Source organism: Schistocerca gregaria, unplaced genomic scaffold (assembly GCF_023897955.1).
Source record: "Schistocerca gregaria isolate iqSchGreg1 unplaced genomic scaffold, iqSchGreg1.2 ptg000169l, whole genome shotgun sequence".
In the NCBI taxonomy this organism is placed as follows: domain Eukaryota; kingdom Metazoa; phylum Arthropoda; class Insecta; order Orthoptera; family Acrididae; genus Schistocerca; species Schistocerca gregaria.
This window is the reverse complement of record NW_026061724.1, coordinates 17,640,750-17,659,414: the sequence shown is the minus strand read 5'-3', so window position 1 is coordinate 17,659,414 and position 18,665 is coordinate 17,640,750. Positions and strand designations below refer to the sequence as shown.

Below are 18,665 nucleotides of genomic sequence, written 5' to 3'. Positions count from 1 at the left end.
ACGGGATCCTTTCCTACTTTCTTGGATCATATGGTAGACTGAGGTGAGTTCTTGGTGTGCAGTAGTCTGGACCCGCGACCTGACTTTGTAACCTTCTAGCTGCGTCCTCCTTAGGGTTAGGATTTTGGCCTGGATTTTCTTAATTCGTTTACATTGCTCGACGGCCGAAGTGCCGAGCGCATACAGTTCCCGCAGACAATGAAAATAGAAATGGATCGTCCTGTGAAGCCAAAAGCTCTTTTCCCGTGCGTAGTTCATGAAACACCACCTAATTTTAGGTTTGGCGCACCTGAGCCACCAATCAATGGCTGTATTGTAAGAGGCAAATCTCTGTTCACATTCTCGCCAGGTTTGGAGGAAGGCTTCTTGACACGCCGAGTCTTGAAGATGTGAAATATTTAATTTTCACAGGCCCCTGTATCGATACGTTCGTTGTCGGTCTAGAGTGATAGTACAGATGTATGCAGCATGATCTGAGAACGCCACTGGCCATACTTCTGACTGCAGAATGTTATTCCTCAAATTAGGTGTGGCATAAATTCGATCGAGACGGCTTGCCGAATGGGTCGTAATATGGGTAAACCCAGGTGCAGCCCCATGCTTGAGCTCCCAAGAGTCAATTAAGCCTAAGTCTCGTACAATTCGTTCCAGTTCAAGTGATCTGTTAAGATTGGGAGTCTGGTCCTTTGCACTGATGACACAGTTAAAGTCACCTCCGAAGATAACATTGTCGTGGCGGACGCCAAAGATTGGAACTATTTCTCCTTTAAAAAAATCCGCTCTTTGACGTCTATTACTGGAACCGGATGGGGCATATACATTAATTAGTCTGTTGTTATAAAAAGTGCCCGAAATGCCCCTACTGTTCGGCAATTCTGTGACGTCAGTGATAATAATACCTTCCTTGGCAATAAAAGCTGTACCTAGTTCACAACCGGCTCCAGGATTAGTAATCACATTATAACCTGGTATGCAATCAAGTCCGACCTCTGTTACTTCTTGGACAAATAAAATGTCTACATCAGCTGCATATAAAAAGTCCTTTAAATGTTGTAATTTACAAGCGCTACGTATCTTATTAATATTTAGAGTAGCAAGTCGATAGGCCTGTGGCTGAATTGTGGGTGACTAAACAAAAGCAATGCCTAAAATCCGTCCAATATCAATCATAAATAGCGCTGGAAAAGCAAACCACGTCGAAAATGCACTGTGCAAGCAATTTAAAAACATCTATGGACAGTCACTGTAAAGGCAGAGTTAAAAATATTCTCCGTTTGAAAATGGATCAGTCGCGAGTTCTTTTTGCACAGTAGTTTCTGTCGAGGCGTTACCTTTCTCATTAACATCGTCGTCCTTGGGGACCGAAGTTATGGCTGTCACCGTTTCTGAAGTATCCATACTGTCTACTTCGACATTGGATTCTGTATCGTCTGCCCAACTAGTTGGCTGTGGGCCTGTCGAGGTGGTTATTGACGCTTCAACAGGATAGAGGTCGATCATGTGGTTATCACGGTCGGCTCGAAGTGTAGCTGACTGTTCGGGGTTCAGAGGTAGAGCATCTGAGACATTGTCAAGGACTGATGGTAAACTAGCTGAGGGATGATCATGGTTTGTGCTATCAGATGCTTTTGCACTGATTTGTTCACCGATCTGTTTAGCCTTTTCGCGCAGAACCGGTGCAATCAGTTCGGCATCCTGGCGGGCAACTCTCCGTTTTTTAGTTTTTCTGGGAGATGCACACTTTTGTGGGCTTTTATCATCACCTGCTTGAGATTCCCCCCGTGGAGTAGCATCGGCCGGTGGAGACGCAGCCGTTTGCAACGCAGATGCCCGTTCTTCGGTGACTACGATAGACGTCGATATTTCTGCTGGTTTAGGTTGACTCTGATCAGGCGTTTCAGCAGTCTCTATTCGTCTCACAGTCGCAGGCAGTTAAGTGGTTTCACTAACTTGTGGGACCGTGGGTGTAGCCGAAAGCCCACGCGCCACGGCCACATACGTTACAGACAGTGTTGTCATTGAGGGGGGCGTGGCAGCCCCGCCGATAGGCAGCTGCGCCACTCGCCTCTGCATGCATTCGGCTTGCACGTGACCTGTCGAGTTGCATGCTGCACATGTTCGAGGCTGGTCATCGTACATTACTATCGCACGATACCCGCAAACGTGAACATAAGACGGGATGTGCTTCTGCAGCTCGATTCTTAATTGCCGCACCCCGTTAAGAACTGGGAATTTATGTGCACTAGACCAGCGTTCCGCAATATTGCTTATGATTTTACCGTAAAGACAAAGCACTGCGTTTATCTGTTCACTGGTTATTTTACATGGAAGTTCAAAAATTCGAACAGTCAGTATTCCTAGGCCGGCATGCGAAACAACAACTTCTCCCACATTTCCATCGCTATGTTTAAACGTTAGGATACCACCACAAGATGCAACAATTTTCTCGCACATGTCGGATCTCGCTAATTTAACGAAAACGGTGCTACTGACAATCGAAAGATGTCCTGGCGACTGACAGAGACGTAGGCAAAGTTTAAAGTTGCTATTTCCATTACATCACGTTAATCAGAAAAACGGTAATTTACATCTGCAGCGGAACAAAATTCCGTTCCGCCCAGCGTGGGGCTCCAACCCACGACCCTGAAATTAAGAGTCTCATGCTGTACCGACTGAGCTAGCCGGGCTGCCTCGGTGAATACCTAGCGGGTAGCACGTCACACAGTACTCGTTTGGGTTGGGTGGTCCCATACAGAATCTCTCCATGCTGCCTAATGTCTTCCTAACGTCACACTCGTCACGTACTTCACTTTTATTTCATAATCATTTCTGAGAGGTAAAGGAATTGCATGACAACATGCAGAGCTAGTGGCGTCAAAATTAACACACATACTTGATGTGACTCAAAAGCGGAACGATATACTTTCGGACGTTGTTTTAGATGTGCAAGTGACAGTCAAAACTCGCGGTGACGGCACCCTGCCGACCACTTCGCTAGTTAACACCGGTCTTGTGTGTGTTTCAAGCTCAAGAGCAACTCCAAGCAAAAAATGGTCAACAGCAACATTCAGACGGTTTCGTACTGCTCAATTGCTACATTAAAACGGTATGTTTCTTTTTCAGAACTGGAAAAACACGAGCGTGACAGCATTCGAACCTGTAATCTTCAGATCCGAAGTCCGACGCCTGATCCATTAGGCCACACGGTCACTGACGACCAACTATAACTTGTATACGACTTATCTCGAAACTTTCACACCCTGAGGAATTGTGTTTTCGTTCTGCACAGCCGCTGCCCCTTGCTCTTTCCCACCCATTCGTTACATTCAACCTCTTACGAGGCCGACCAAATATAGACTGGGAAACAAGACCACAAACTTTGTGCATTCGGAATCGAAGGCAGGGCGTCCCTCACCGCATTTGCTACGATGGCCATTTGCTACTTCTGCAGAAGCGGCGACGACGACGACGACGACGACGACGACGACGACGACGACGACGACGATGAGAGGCTCTGAGATATGTGAGAAATACATCTATAAAATGTAATTCAGACTGCCTCGTCCCACCTTAGGCTGTACCGCTTTGGCAAATGCTTTATCTGCGCCATTCGCCTTAATCACATCTGAGAGTAATTCTTAATAAAACGCCTGTCGCTAATTGTTCGTCATCACAGATACTGTTTGCTATACGGCCACGACGCGAAACTGATTTCCAAAATTCGTCTTCCTGCTCTGAGGATGGAACTTACCACCCCTGGTTTACTACACCAGTGATCTACCACTGAGCTAAAGAGGCGCGGGCTAGCGGTACTCTTGCGTACTTCGGCCTTACGGTCGCCTGCATCATCAGACTTCAGCTGACAACACATCATATTAGCTTCTAATATTTGCAGCTATGGCGACCCATTACTCCTTGGCTACACATCTGACACGTAACCGATGTGCTCTCCAAACAACAACACTTGCATTTCAGAACATGTCTTTCACACATGTCTAAAAAATCACCTTCACCTTCAAATACAGTTTCCTTGCGACTGACAGAGACGTAGGCAAATGTTAAAGTTGCTATTTACATTATATCACGTTAATCAGAAAAACGGTAATTTACATCTGCAGCGGAACAAAATTCCGTTCCGCCCAGCGTTGGGCTCGAACCCACAACCCTGGGATTAAGTGTCTCACGGTCTACCGACGTAGCTAGCCGGCTGCCTCCGTTAATTCCTCCCGGGTAGCAAGTCACACAGTACTCGTTTGGGTTGGGTGGTCCCATACAGAATCTCTCCATGCTGCCTAATGTTTTCCTAACGTCACACTCGTCACGTACTTCACTTTTATTTCATAATCATTTCTGAGAGGTAAAGGAATTGCATGACAACATGCAGAGCTAGTGGCGTCAAAATTAACGCACATACTTGATGTGACCCAAAAGCGGCACGATTTACTTTCGGACGTTGTTTTAGATGTGCAAGTGCCAGTCAAAACTCGCGGTGACGGCACCCTGCCGACCACTTCGCTAGTTAACACCGGTCTTGTTGTGTGTGTTTCAAGCTCAAGAGCAACTCCAAGCAAAAAATGGTCAACAGCAACATTCAGACGGTTTCGTACTGCTCAATTGCTACATTAAAACGGTATGTTTCTTTTTCAGAACTGGAAAAACACGAGCGTGACAGCATTCGAACCTGTAATCTTCAGATCCGAAGTCCGACGCCTGACCCATTAGGCCACACGGTCACTGACGACCAACTATAACTTGTATACGACTTATCTCGAAACTTTCACACCCTGAGGAATTGTGTTTTCGTTCTGCACAGCCGCTGCCCCTTGCTCTTTCCCACCCATTCGTTACATTCAACCTCTTACGAGGCCGACCAAATATAGACTGGGAAACAAGACCACAAACTTTGTGCATTCGGAATCGAAGGCAGGGCGTCCCTCACCGCATTTGCTACGATGGCCATTTGCTACTTCAGCAGGAGCGGCGACGACGACGACGACGACGACGACGACGACGACGACGACCACCGCGAGAGGCTCTGAGATATGTGAGAAATACATCTATAAAATGTAATTCAGACTGCCTCGTCCTACCTTAGGCTGTACCGCTTTGGCAAAGGCTTTATCTGCGCCATTCGCCTTAATCACATCTGAGAGTAATTCTTAATAAAACGCCTGTCGCTAATTGTTCGTCATCACAGATACTGTTTGCTATACGGCCACGACGCGAAACTGATTTCCAAAATTCGTCTTCCTCCTCTGAGGATGGAACTTACCACCACTGGTTTACTACACCAGTGATCTACCACTGAGCTAAAGAGGCGCGGCCTAGCGGTACTCTTGCGTACTTCGGCCTTACGGTCGCCTGCATCATCAGACTTCAGCTGACAACACATCATATTAGCTTCTAATATTTGCAGCTATGGCGACCCATTACTGCTTGGCTACACATCTGACACGTAACCGATGTGCTCTCCAAACAACAACACTTGCATTTCAGAACATGTCTTTCACACATGTCTACAAAATCACCTTCACCTTCAAATACAGTTTCCTTGCGACTGACAGAGACGTAGGCAAATGTTAAAGTTGCTATTTACATTATATCACGTTAATCAGAAAAACGGTAATTTACATCTGCAGCGGAACAAAATTCCGTTCCGCCCAGCGTTTGGCTCGAACCCACAACCCTGGGATTAAGAGTCTCACGCTCTACCGACTTAGCTAGCCGGCTGCCTCCGTTAATACCTCCCGGGTAGCAAGTCACACAGTACTCGTTTGGGTTGGGTGGTCCCATACAGAATCTCTCCATGCTGCCTAATGTTTTCCTAACGTTACACTCGTCACGTACTTCACTCTTATTTCATAATCATTTCTGAGAGGTAAAGGAATTGCATGATAACATGCAGAGCTAGTGGCGTCGAAATTAACACACATACTTGATGTGACTCAAAAGCCGAACGATTTACTATCCGACGTTGTTTTAGATGTGCAAGTGCCAGTCAAAACTCGCGGTGACGGCACCCCGCCGACCACTTCGCTAGTTAACACCGGTCTTGTTGTGTGTGTTTCAAGCTCAAGAGCAACTCCAAGCAAAAAATGGTCAACAGCAACATTCAGACGGTTTCGTACTGCTCAATTGCTACATTAAAACGGTATGTTTCTTTTTCAGAACTGGAAAAACACGAGCGTGACAGCATTCGAACCTGTAATCTTCAGATCCGAAGTCCGACGCCTGATCCATTAGGCCACACGGTCACTGACGACCAACTATAACTTGTATACGACTCATCTCGAAACGCTCACACCCTGAGGAATTGTGTTTTCGTTCTGCACAGCCGCTGCCCCTTGCTCTTTCCCACCCATTTGTTACATTCAACCTCTTACGAGACAGACCAAATATAGACTGGGAAACAAGACCACAAACATTGTGCATTCGGAATCGAAGGCAGGGCGTCCCACGCCGCATTTGCTACGATGGCCATTTGCTACTTCTGCAAATGCGTCGGCGGCGGCGACGACGACGACGACGACGACGACGACGACGACGACGACGACGACGACGACGACGACCGCGAGAGGCTCTGAGATATGTGGGAAATACATCTATAAAATGTAATTCAGACTGCCTCGTCCCACCTTAGGCCGTACCGCTTTGGCAAATGCTTTATCTGCGCCATTCGCCTTAATCACATCTGAGAGTAATTCTTAATAAAACGCCTGTCGCTAATTGTTCGTCATCACAGATACTGTTTGCTATACGGCCACGACGCGAAACTGATTTCCAAAATTCGTCCTACTCCTCTGAGGATGGAACTTACCACCACTGGTTTACTACACCAATGATCTACCACTGAGCTAAAGAGGCGCGGCCTACGGTACTGTTGCGTACTTCGGCCTTTCGGTCGCCTGCATCATCAGACTTCAGCTGACAACACATCATATTAGCTTCTAATATTTGCAGCTATGGCGACCCATTACTGCTTGGCTACACATCTGACACGTAACCGATGTGCTCTCCAAACAACAACACTTGCATTTCAGAACATGTATTTCACACATGTCTACAAAATCACCTTCACCTTCAAATACAGTCTCCTTGCGACTGACAGAGACGTAGGCAAAGGTTAAAGTTGCTATTTACATTATATCACGTTAATCAGAAAAACGGTAATTTACATCTGCAGCGGAACAAAATCCCGTTCCGCCCAGCGTTGGGCTCGTACCCACAACCCTGGGATTAAGACTCTCACGCTCTACCGACTTAGCTAGCCGGCTGCCTCCGTTAATTTCTCCCGGGTAGCAAGTCACACAGTACTCGTTTGGGTTGGGTGGTCCCATACAGAATCTCTCCATGCTGCCTAATGTTTTCCTAACGTCACACTCGTCACGTACTTCACTTTTATTTCATAATCATTTCTGAGAGGTAAAGGAATTGCATGACAACATGCAGAGCTAGTGGCGTCAAAATTAACACACATACTTGATGTGACTCAAAAGCCGAACGATTTACTTTCGGACGTTGTTTTAGATGTGCAAGTGCCAGTCAAAACTCGCGGTGACGGCACCCCGCCGACCACTTCGCTAGTTAACACCGGTCTTGTTGTGTGTGTTTCAAGCTCAAGAGCAACTCCAAGCAAAAAATGGTCAACAGCAACATTCAGACGGTTTCGTACTGCTCAATTGCTACATTAAAACGGTATGTTTCTTTTTCAGAACTGGAGAAACACGAGCGTGACAGCATTCGAACCTGTAATCTTCAGATCCGAAGTCCGACGCCTGATCCATTAAGCCACACGGTCACTGACGACCAATTATAACTTGTATACGACTCATCTCGAAACGCTCACACCCTGAGGAATTGTGTTTTCGTTCTGCACAGCCGCTGCCCCTTGCTCTTTCCCACCCATTTGTTACATTCAACCTCTTACGAGACAGACCAAATATAGACTGGGAAACAAGACCACAAACTTTGTGCATTCGGAATCGAAGGCAGGGCGTCCCTCGCCGCATTTGCTACGATGGCCATTTGCTACTTCTGCAGAAGCGGCGGCGGCGACGACAACGACGACAGAGAGTGGCTCTGAGATATGTGAGAAATACATCTATAAAATGTAATTCAGACTGCCTCGTCCCACCTTAGGCTGTACCGCTTTGGCAACTGCTTTATCTGCGCCATTCGCCTTAATCACATCTGAGAGGAATTCTTAATAAAACGCCTGTCGCTAATTGTTCGTCATCACAGATACTGTTTGCTATACGGCCACGACGCGAAACTGATTTCCAAAATTCGTCTTCCTCCTCTGAGGATGGAACTTACCACCACTGGTTTACTACACCAGTGATCTACCACTGAGCTAAAGAGGCGCGGCCTAGCAGTACTATTGCGTACTTCGGCCTTACGGTCGCCTGCATCATCAGACTTCAGCTGACAACACATCATATTACCTTCTAATATTTGCAGCTTTGGCGACCCATTACTCCTTGGCTACACATCTGACACGTAACCGATGTGCTCTCCAAACAACAACACTTGCATTTCAGAACATGTCTTTCACACATGTCTACAAAATCACCTTCACCTTCAAATACAGTTTCCTTGCGACTGACAGAGACGTAGGCAAATGTTAAAGTTGCTATTTACATTATATCACGTTAATCAGAAAAACGGTAATTTACATCTGCAGCGGAACAAAATTCCGTTCCGCCCAGAGTTGGGCTCGTACCCACAACCCTGGGATTTAGACTCTCACGCTCTACCGACTTAGCTAGCCGGCTGCCTCCTTTAATACCTCCCGGGTAGCAAGTCACACAGTACTCGTTTGGGTTGGGTGGTCCCATACAGAATCTCTCCATGCTGCCTAATGTTTTCCTAACGTCACACTCGTCACGTACTTCACTTTTATTTCATAATCATTTCTGAGAGGTAAAGGAATTGCATGACAACATGCAGAGCTAGTGGCGTCAAAATTAACACACATACTTGATGTGACTCAAAAGCCGAACGATTTACTGTCCGACGTTGTTTTAGATGTGCAAGTGCCAGTCAAAACTCGCGGTGACGGCACCCTGCCGACCACTTCGCTAGTTAACACCGGTCTTGTTGTGTGTGTTTCAAGCTCAAGAGCAACTCCAAGCAAAAAATGGTCAACAGCAACATTCAGACGGTTTCGTACTGCTCAATTGCTACATTAAAACGGTATGTTTCTTTTTCAGAACTGGAAAAACACGAGCGTGACAGCATTCGAACCTGTAATCTTCAGATCCGAAGTCCGACGCCTGATCCATTAGGCCACACCGTCCTGACGACCAACTATAACTTGTATACGACTCATCTCGAAACGCTCACACCCTGAGGAATTGTGTTTTCGTTCTGCACAGCCGCTGCCCCTTGCTCTTTCCCACCCATTCGTTACATTCAACCTCTTACGAGGCCGACCAAATATAGACTGGGAAACAAGACCACAAAGTTAGTGCATTCGGAATCGAAGGCAGGGCGTCCCTCACTGCATTTGCTACGATGGCCATTTGCTACTTCTGCAGAAGCGGCGGCGGCGGCGACGACGACGACGACGACGACGACGACGACGACGACGACGACGACGACGACGACGACCACCACCGCGAGAGGCTCTGAGATATGTGAGAAATACATCTATAAAATGTAATTCAGACTGCCTCGTCCCACCTTAGGCTGTACCGCTTTGGCAAATGCTTTATCTGCGCCATTCGCCTTAATCACATCTGAGAGTAATTCTTAATAAAACGCCTGTCGCTAATTGTTCGTCATCACAGATACTGTTAGCTATACGGCCACGACGCAAAACTGATTTCCAAAATTCGTCTTCCTCCTCTGAGGATGGAACTTACCACCACTGGTTTACTACACCAGTGATCTACCACTGAGCTAAAGAGGCGCGGCCTAGCAGTACTCTTGCGTACTTCGGCCTTACGGTCGCCTGCATCATCAGACTTCAGCTGACAACACATCATATTACCTTCTAATATTTGCAGCTATGGCGACCCATTACTCCTTGGCTACACATCTGACACGTAACCGATGTGCTCTCCAAACAACAACACTTGCATTTCAGAACATGTCTTTCACACATGTCTACAAAATCACCTTCACCTTCAAATACAGTCTCCTTGCGACTGACAGAGACGTAGGCAAATGTTAAAGTTGCTATTTACATTATATCACGTTAATCAGAAAAACGGTAATTTACATCTGCAGCGGAACAAAATTCCGTTCCGCCCAGCGTTGGGCTCGAACCCAAAACCCTGGGATTAAGAGTCTCACGCTCTACCGACTTAGCTAGCCGGCTGCCTCCGTTAATACCTCCCGGGTAGCAAGTCACACAGTACTCGTTTGGGTTGGTTGGTCCCATACAGAATCTCTCCATGCTGCCTAATGTTTTCCTAACGTCACACTCGTCACGTACTTCACTTTTATTTCATAATCATTTCTGAGAGGTAAAGGAATTGCATGACAACATGCAGAGCTAGTGGCGTCAAAATTAACACACATACTTGATGTGACTCAAAAGCCGAACGATTTACTATCCGACGTTGTTTTAGATGTGCAAGTGCCAGTCAAAACTCGCGGTGACGGCACCCTGCCGACCACTTCGCTAGTTAACACCGGTCTTGTTGTGTGTGTTTCAAGCTCAAGAGCAACTCCAAGCAAAAAATGGTCAACAGCAACATTCAGACGGTTTCGTACTGCTCAATTGCTACATTAAAACGGTATGTTTCTTTTTCAGAACTGGAAAAACACGAGCGTGACAGCATTCGAACCTGTAATCTTCAGATCCGAAGTCCGACGCCTGATCCATTAGGCCACACGGTCACTGACGACCAACTATAACTTGTATACGACTCATCTCGAAACGCTCACACCCTGAGGAATTGTGTTTTCGTTCTGCACAGCCGCTGCCCCTTGCTCTTTCCCACCCATTCGTAACATTCAACCTCTTACGAGGCCGACCAAATATAGACTGGGAAACAAGACCACAAACTTAGTGCATTCGGAATCGAAGGCAGGGCGTCCCTCGCCGCATTTGCTACGATGGCCATTTGCTACTTCTGCAGAAGCGGCGGCGGCGACGACAACGACGACAGAGAGTGGCTCTGAGATATGTGAGAAATACATCTATAAAATGTAATTCAGACTGCCTCGTCCCACCTTAGGCTGTACCGCTTTGGCAACTGCTTTATCTGCGCCATTCGCCTTAATCACATCTGAGAGGAATTCTTAATAAAACGCCTGTCGCTAATTGTCCGTCATCACAGATACTGTTTGCTATACGGCCACGACGCGAAACTGATTTCCAAAATTCGTCTTCCTCCTCTGAGGATGGAACTTACCACCACTGGTTTACTACACCAGTGATCTACCACTGAGCTAAAGAGGCGCGGCCTAGCGGTACTCTTGCGTACTTCGGCCTTACGGTCGCCTGCATCATCAGACTTCAGCTGACAACACATCATATTACCTTCTAATATTTGCAGCTATGGCGACCCATTACTCCTTGGCTACACATCTGACACGTAACCGATGTGCTCTCCAAACAACAACACTTGCATTTCAGAACATGTCTTTCACACATGTCTACAAAATCAACTTCACCTTCAAATACAGTTTCCTTGCGACTGACAGAGACGTAGGCAAATGTTAAAGTTGCTATTTACATTATATCACGTTAATCAGAAAAACGGTAATTTACATCTGCAGCGGAACAAAATTCCGTTCCGCCCAGAGTTGGGCTCGTACCCACAACCCTGGGATTAAGAGTCTCACGCTCTACCGACTTTGCTATCCGGCTGCCTCCGTTAATACCTCCCGGGTACCAAGTCACACAGTACTCGTTTGGGTTGGGTGGTCCCATACAGAATCTCTCCATGCTGCCTAATGTTTTCCTAACGTCACACTCGTCACGTACTTCACTTTTATTTCATAATCATTTCTGAGAGGTAAAGGAATTGCATGACAACATGCAGAGCTAGTGGCGTCAAAATTAACACACATACTTGATGTGACTCAAAAGCCGAACGATTTACTATCCGACGTTGTTTTAGATGTGCAAGTGCCAGTCAAAACTCGCGGTGACGGCACCCTGCCGACCATTTCGCTAGTTAACACCGGTCTTGTTGTGTGTGTTTCAAGCTCAAGAGCAACTCCAAGCAAAAAATGGTCAACAGCAACATTCAGACGGTTTCGTACTGCTCAATTGCTACATTAAAACGGTATGTTTCTTTTTCAGAACTGGAAAAACACGAGTGTGACAGCATTCGAACCTGTAATCTTCAGATCCGAAGTCCGACGCCTGATCCATTAGGCCACACGGTCCTGACGACCAACTATAACTTGTATACGACTCATCTCGAAACGCTCACACCCTGAGGAATTGTGTTTTCGTTCTGCACAGCCGCTGCCCCTTGCTCTTTCCCACCCATTCGTTACATTCAACCTCTTACGAGACCGACCAAATATAGACTGGGAAACAAGACCACAAACTTTGTGCATTCGGAATCGAAGGCAGGGCATCCCTCGCCGCATTTGCTACGATGGCCAATTGCTACTTCTGCAGAAGCGGCGGCGGCGGGCTGTTTGCTATACGGCCACGACGCAAAACTGATTTCCAAAATTCGTCTTCCTCCTCTGAGGATGGAACTTACCACCACTGGTTTACTACACCAGTGATCTACCACTGAGGTAAAGAGGCGCGGCCTAGCGGTACTCTTGCGTACTTCGGCCTTACGGTCGCCTGCATCATCAGACTTCAGCTGACAACACATCATATTACCTTCTAATATTTGCAGCTATGGCGACCCATTACTCCTTGGCTAAACATCTGACACGTAACCGATGTGCTCTCCAAACAACAACACTTGCTTTTCAGAACATGTCTTTCACACATGTCTACAAAATCACCTTCACCTTCAAATACAGTTTCCTTGCGACTGACAGAGACGTAGGCAAATGTTAAAGTTGCTATTTACATTATATCACGTTAATCAGAAAAACGGTAATTTACATCTGCAGCGGAACAAAATTCCGTTCCGCCCAGAGTTGGGCTCGTACCCACAACCCTGGGATTAAGAGTCTCACGCTCTACCGACTTAGCTAGCCGGCTGCCTCCGTTAATACCTCCCGGGTAGCAAGTCACACAGTACTCGTTTGGGTTGGGTGGTATCATACAGAATCTCTCCATGCTGCCTAATGTTTTCCTAACGTCACACTCGTCACGTACTTCACTTTTATTTCATAATCATTTCTGAGAGGTAAAGGAATTGCATGACAACATGCAGAGCTAGTGGCGTCAAAATTAACACACATACTTGATGTGACTCAAAAGCCGAACGATTTACTATCCGACGTTGTTTTAGATGTGCAAGTGCCAGTCAAAACTCGCGGTGACGGCACCCTGCCGACCACTTCGCTAGTTAACACCGGTCTTGTTGTGTGTGTTTCAAGCTCAAGAGCAACTCCAAGCAAAAAATGGTCGACAGCAACATTCAGACTGTTTCGTACTGCTCAATTGCTACATTAAAACGGTATGTTTCTTTTTCAGAACTGGAAAAACACGAGCGTGACAGCATTCGAACCTGTAATCTTCAGATCCGAAGTCCGACGCCTGATCCATTAGGCCACACGGTCACTGACGACCAACTATAACTTGTATACGACTCATCTCGAAACGCTCACACCCTGAGGAATTGTGTTTTCGTTCTGCACAGCCGCTGCCCCTTGCTCTTTCCCACCCATTCGTTACATTCAACCTCTTACGAGACCGCCCAAATATAGACTGGGAAACAAGACCACAAACTTTGTGCATTCGGAATCGAAGGCAGGGCATCCCTCGCCGCATTTGCTACGATGGCCATTTGCTACTTCTACAGAAGTGGCGGCGGCGACGACGACGAAGTCGACGACGACGACGACGACGACCGCGAGAGGCTCTGAGATATGTGAGAAATACATCTATAAAATGTAATTCAGACTGCCTCGTCCCACCTTATGCTGTACCGCTTTGGCAAAGGCTTTATCTGCGCCATTCGCCTTAATCACATCTGAGAGTAATTCTTAATAAAACGCCTGTCGCTAATTGTTCGTCATCACAGATACTGTTTGCTATACGGCCACGACGCAAAACTGATTTCCAAAATTCGTCTTCCTCCTCTGAGGATGGAACTTACCACCACTGGTTTACTACACCAGTGATCTACCACCGAGCTAAAGAGGCGCGGCCTAGCGGTACTCTTGCGTACTTCGGCCTTACGGTCGCCTGCATCATCAGACTTCAGCTGACAACACATCATATTACCTTCTAATATTTGCAGCTATGGCGACCCATTACTCCTTGGCTACACATCTGACACGTTACCGATGTGCTCTACAAACAACAACACTTGCATTTCAGAACATGTCTTTCACACATGTCTACAAAATCACCTTCACCTTCAAATACAGTTTCCTTGCGACTGACAGAGACGTAGGCAAATGTTAAAGTTGCTATTTACATTATATCACGTTAATCAGAAAAACGGTAATTTACATCTGCAGCGGAACAAAATTCCGTTCCGCCCAGAGTTGGGCTCGTACCCACAACCCTGGGATTAAGACTCTCACGCTCTACCGACTTAGCTAGCCGGCTGCCTCCGTTAATACCTCCCGGGTAGAAAGTCACACAGTACTCGTTTGGGTTGGGTGGTCCCATACAGAATCTCTCCATGCTGCCTAATGTTTTCCTAACGTCACACTCGTCACGTACTTCACTTTTATTTCATAATCATTTCTGAGAGGTAAAGGAATTGCATGACAACATGCAGAGCTAGTGGCGTCAAAATTAACACACATACTTGATGTGACTCAAAAGCCGAACGATTTACTATCCGACGTTGTTTTAGATGTGCAAGTGCCAGTCAAAACTCGCGGTGACGGCACCCTGCCGACCACTTCGCTAGTTAACACCGGTCTTGTTGTGTGTGTTTCAAGCTCAAGAGCAACTCCAAGCAAAAAATGGTCAACAGCAACATTCAGACGGTTTCGTACTGCTCAATTGCTACATTAAAACGGTATGTTTCTTTTTCAGAACTGGACAAACACGAGCGTGACAGCATTGGAACCTGTAATCTTCAGATCCGAAGTCCGACGCCTGATCCATTAGGCCACACGGTCACTGACGACCAACTATAACTTGTATACGACTCATCTCGAAACGCTCACACCCTGAGGAATTGTGTTTTCGTTCTGCACAGCCGCTGCCCCTTGCTCTTTCCCACCCATTCGTTACATTCAACCTCTTACGAGACCGACCAAATATAGACTGGGAAACAAGACCACAAACTTTGTGCATTCGGAATCGAAGGCAGGTCGTCCCTCGCCGCATTTGCTACGATGGACATTTGCTACTTCTGCAGAAGCGGCGGCTGCGACGACGACGACGACGACGACGACCGCGAGAGGCTCTGAGATATGTGAGAAATACATCTATAAAATGTAATTCAGACTGCCTCGTCCCACCTTATGCTGTACCGCATTGGCAAATGCTTTATCTGCGCCATTCGCCTTAATCACATCTGAGAGTAATTCTTACTAAAACGCCTGTCACTAATTGTTCGTCATCACAGATACTGTTTGCTATATGGCCACGACGCGAAACTGATTTCCAAAATGCGTCTTCCTCGTCTGAGGATGGAACTTACCACGCCTGGTTTACTACACCAGTGCTCTACCACTGAGCTAAAGAGGCGCGGCCTAGCGGTACTCTTATGTACTTCGGCCATACGGTCGCCTGCATCATCAGACTTTACCTGACAACACTTCATATTAGCTTCTAATATTTGCAGCTATGGCGACCCATTACTGCTTGGCTACACATCTGACACGTAACCGATGTGCTCTCCAAACAACAACACTTGCATTTCAGAACATGTCTTTCACACATGTCTACAAAATCTCCTTCACCTTCAAATACAGTTTCCTTGCGACTGACAGAGACGTAGGCAAATGTTAAAGTTGCTATTTACATTATATCACGTTAATCAGAAAAACGGTAATTTACATCTGCAGCGGAACAAAATTCCGTTCCGCCCATCGTTGGGCTCGCACCCACAACCCTGGGATTAAGAGTCTCACGCTCTACCGACTTAGCTAGCCGGCTGCCTCCGTTAATACCTCCCGGGTAGCAAGTCACACAGTACTCGTTTGGGTTGGGTGGTCCCATACAGAATCTCTCCATGCTGCCTAATGTTTTCGTAACGTCACACTCGTCACGTACTTCACTTTTATTTCATAATCATTTCTGAGAGGTAAAGGAATTGCATGACAACATGCAGAGCTAGTGGCGTCAAAATTAACACACATACTTGATGTGACTCAAAAGCCGAACGAGTTATTTTCCGACGTTGTTTTAGATGTGCAAGTGCCAGTCAAAACTCGCGGTGACGGCACCATGCCGACCATTTCGCTAGTTAACACCGGTCTTGTTGTGTGTGTTTCAAGCTCAAGAGCAACTCCAAGCAAAAAATGGTCAACAGCAACATTCAGACGGTTTCGTACTGCTCAATTGCTACATTCAAACGGTATGTTTCTTTTTCAGAACTGGAAAAACATGAGCTTGACAGCATTCGAACCTGTAATCTTCAGATCCGAAGTCCGACGCCTGATCCATTTTTTTTTTTTTTATCTGCAGCGGTACAAAATTCCGTTCCGCCCAGCGTCTGGCTCGAACCCACGACCCTGGGATTAAGAGTCTGACGCTCTACCGACTTTTTTTTTTTTTTTTTTTTTTTTTGGGCCTCCCATCACCCCTTTTAGCCTCCATAATTCGCATTCATCGGTGTCGGCTTCTCACGCCATGTACATTACCATAAACTGATGAGACGAAGTTAATCCCTTTATCGTGCAGAAACTAATGTAGCCCTTCTTTGGGCTTATTGATAATGTGAAAAAAGAATGAAGTCTTCAGTAGGTAGAAACAGAAGTTATGTTCAGTTTGTTTCCTTCTTCATCGCTGTTTTTTGTTGTCACACTTAAAGCAAATAGTCTTCCTTGACAAAGAAACGTCAGAGGGCATTTCGAAACTGCCTCTTCTCTCTGAAAATGCTTAAAAAACAAACCATATTCGGTGAGAAGCAACTATTTATAATGGCTTCTTGAAAAATAAATTAATAAACGTTGAACTCAAAGAACGGCAATTCCGGTAAAAACTAAAATAATTTTTTTTTTTTTTTCACGATTGTTAAGTAAGTTAGTAGTGGTGAACACTCTCTTACGTTTGTCTTCTGTGTCCGCAGATATTCCTTGTTAATTCTTTTACATCAAGGTCTTGATTAAAAAATTTGCGTATGTTTCTTTATATTTACTAGTCTTCAGTAACATGTGATGCTCAGTTAGCAGAGAGATCCAAAAATCCTCTTGGCTTTTCTCTTCCTTCGTGAAGAGGTAATGGACCGTTGCCGCTTTCAGCCAATTGACTGCGTTGCGTTTCGTGTTAGGAAAGGGTACATCATCCGGTGTCAAAAAGTCCGCAGGCGTTATAGCGTTAGGTGACGTTCGAAGGATGAGTGCCAGCTTTCGTCGGACATTCAGCCAGATATCTTTAACCTTGTCGCACACGAAAGATGTTCTTCGTTATCAATTAAACTACACGTTGCACACAAAGGCGAATCCGCTAAGTGGATCGAATGAAGTTTCGAGTTTGTTGCAACTTTCCTATTTACAACAAAGTACCATGTTGCTTTCAGATGAGTAGCTAAGTTACGGTTATGAATATTTGCCCATATCACTTTCCAGTTAGAACATGGATAGTTTTGTTCTATTTTGTTGTTCTTCTTTTCTCCCATCAATTTGCCATATATTTCTTTTACGTTTGTCATGTCTTTTTCCGGAATTCTTGAACGTAGGTAGCTATATTCTATTAAAAACCATCGTAAATGGTAAAGTCCGCTCGGTATGTGCTGCACATTAATGGGTGGAGAGAGGTCATCTGGGGCTATTTCAGATAGCAAGTGCGCGGCGATACAGCTGCCGGATTGTCTCCATTGTTGAAATGTATTGGAGATGTACAGAGCCTGCGACTTTTTAGTAACATTCGTTAAGTTTAAGCCGCCATTATTAGTGGCGAGCGTCAGAGTGTCATACTGGATTTTAAATATGTGGCCACGGCTCACAAAATAGCCTATTGCTGACATAATTTGTTTGGCGATGCCGGCGGGTATTGGCAGTATCTGGGCGACATAATTGACTTTGGAAGTAATAGAGACGTTCGCTAAAGACACTCTCTGAATTTCATTTAATTGACGAATACTATGTGTCCGTACACTAGCTCGTATGGTAGTTAGTACTTGTCTATAGTTGGCCGCAATAGTTTGACGTATATTTTTTCGGAAATCAATGCCGAGACACTTCAAGGCTGTTAGCTCACGTAACTGACCGTGTGTGCGCATGCCAATGCCACATCCGATATTGAATATGCCGGACATGGTTTTGTTTAACCTCGCGGCTGACGCTCGTTCGTATTTTTCTATTATGTGCATTGCCGTCTCGACTTCCGCTACATTCATAACGAGAAACCCAACATCGTCCGCATAAGCTTTACATATTATTTTGTTTCCTCGTATTTGCAATCCTTGTAACCGCTGAGTCAAGGTAGCGAGCAA

General features: G+C 45.9%; 1 non-coding gene across 1 annotated transcript; it reads right to left on the bottom strand.

Moving 5' to 3' along the window:
- Window positions 1-2,614: 2,614 nt before the first annotated feature.
- On the bottom strand, window positions 2,615-2,687 carry Trnak-cuu (transfer RNA lysine (anticodon CUU)). The gene has a single exon. It is a non-coding gene; the product is annotated as a tRNA-Lys (tRNA).
- Window positions 2,688-18,665: the final 15,978 nt, after the last annotated feature.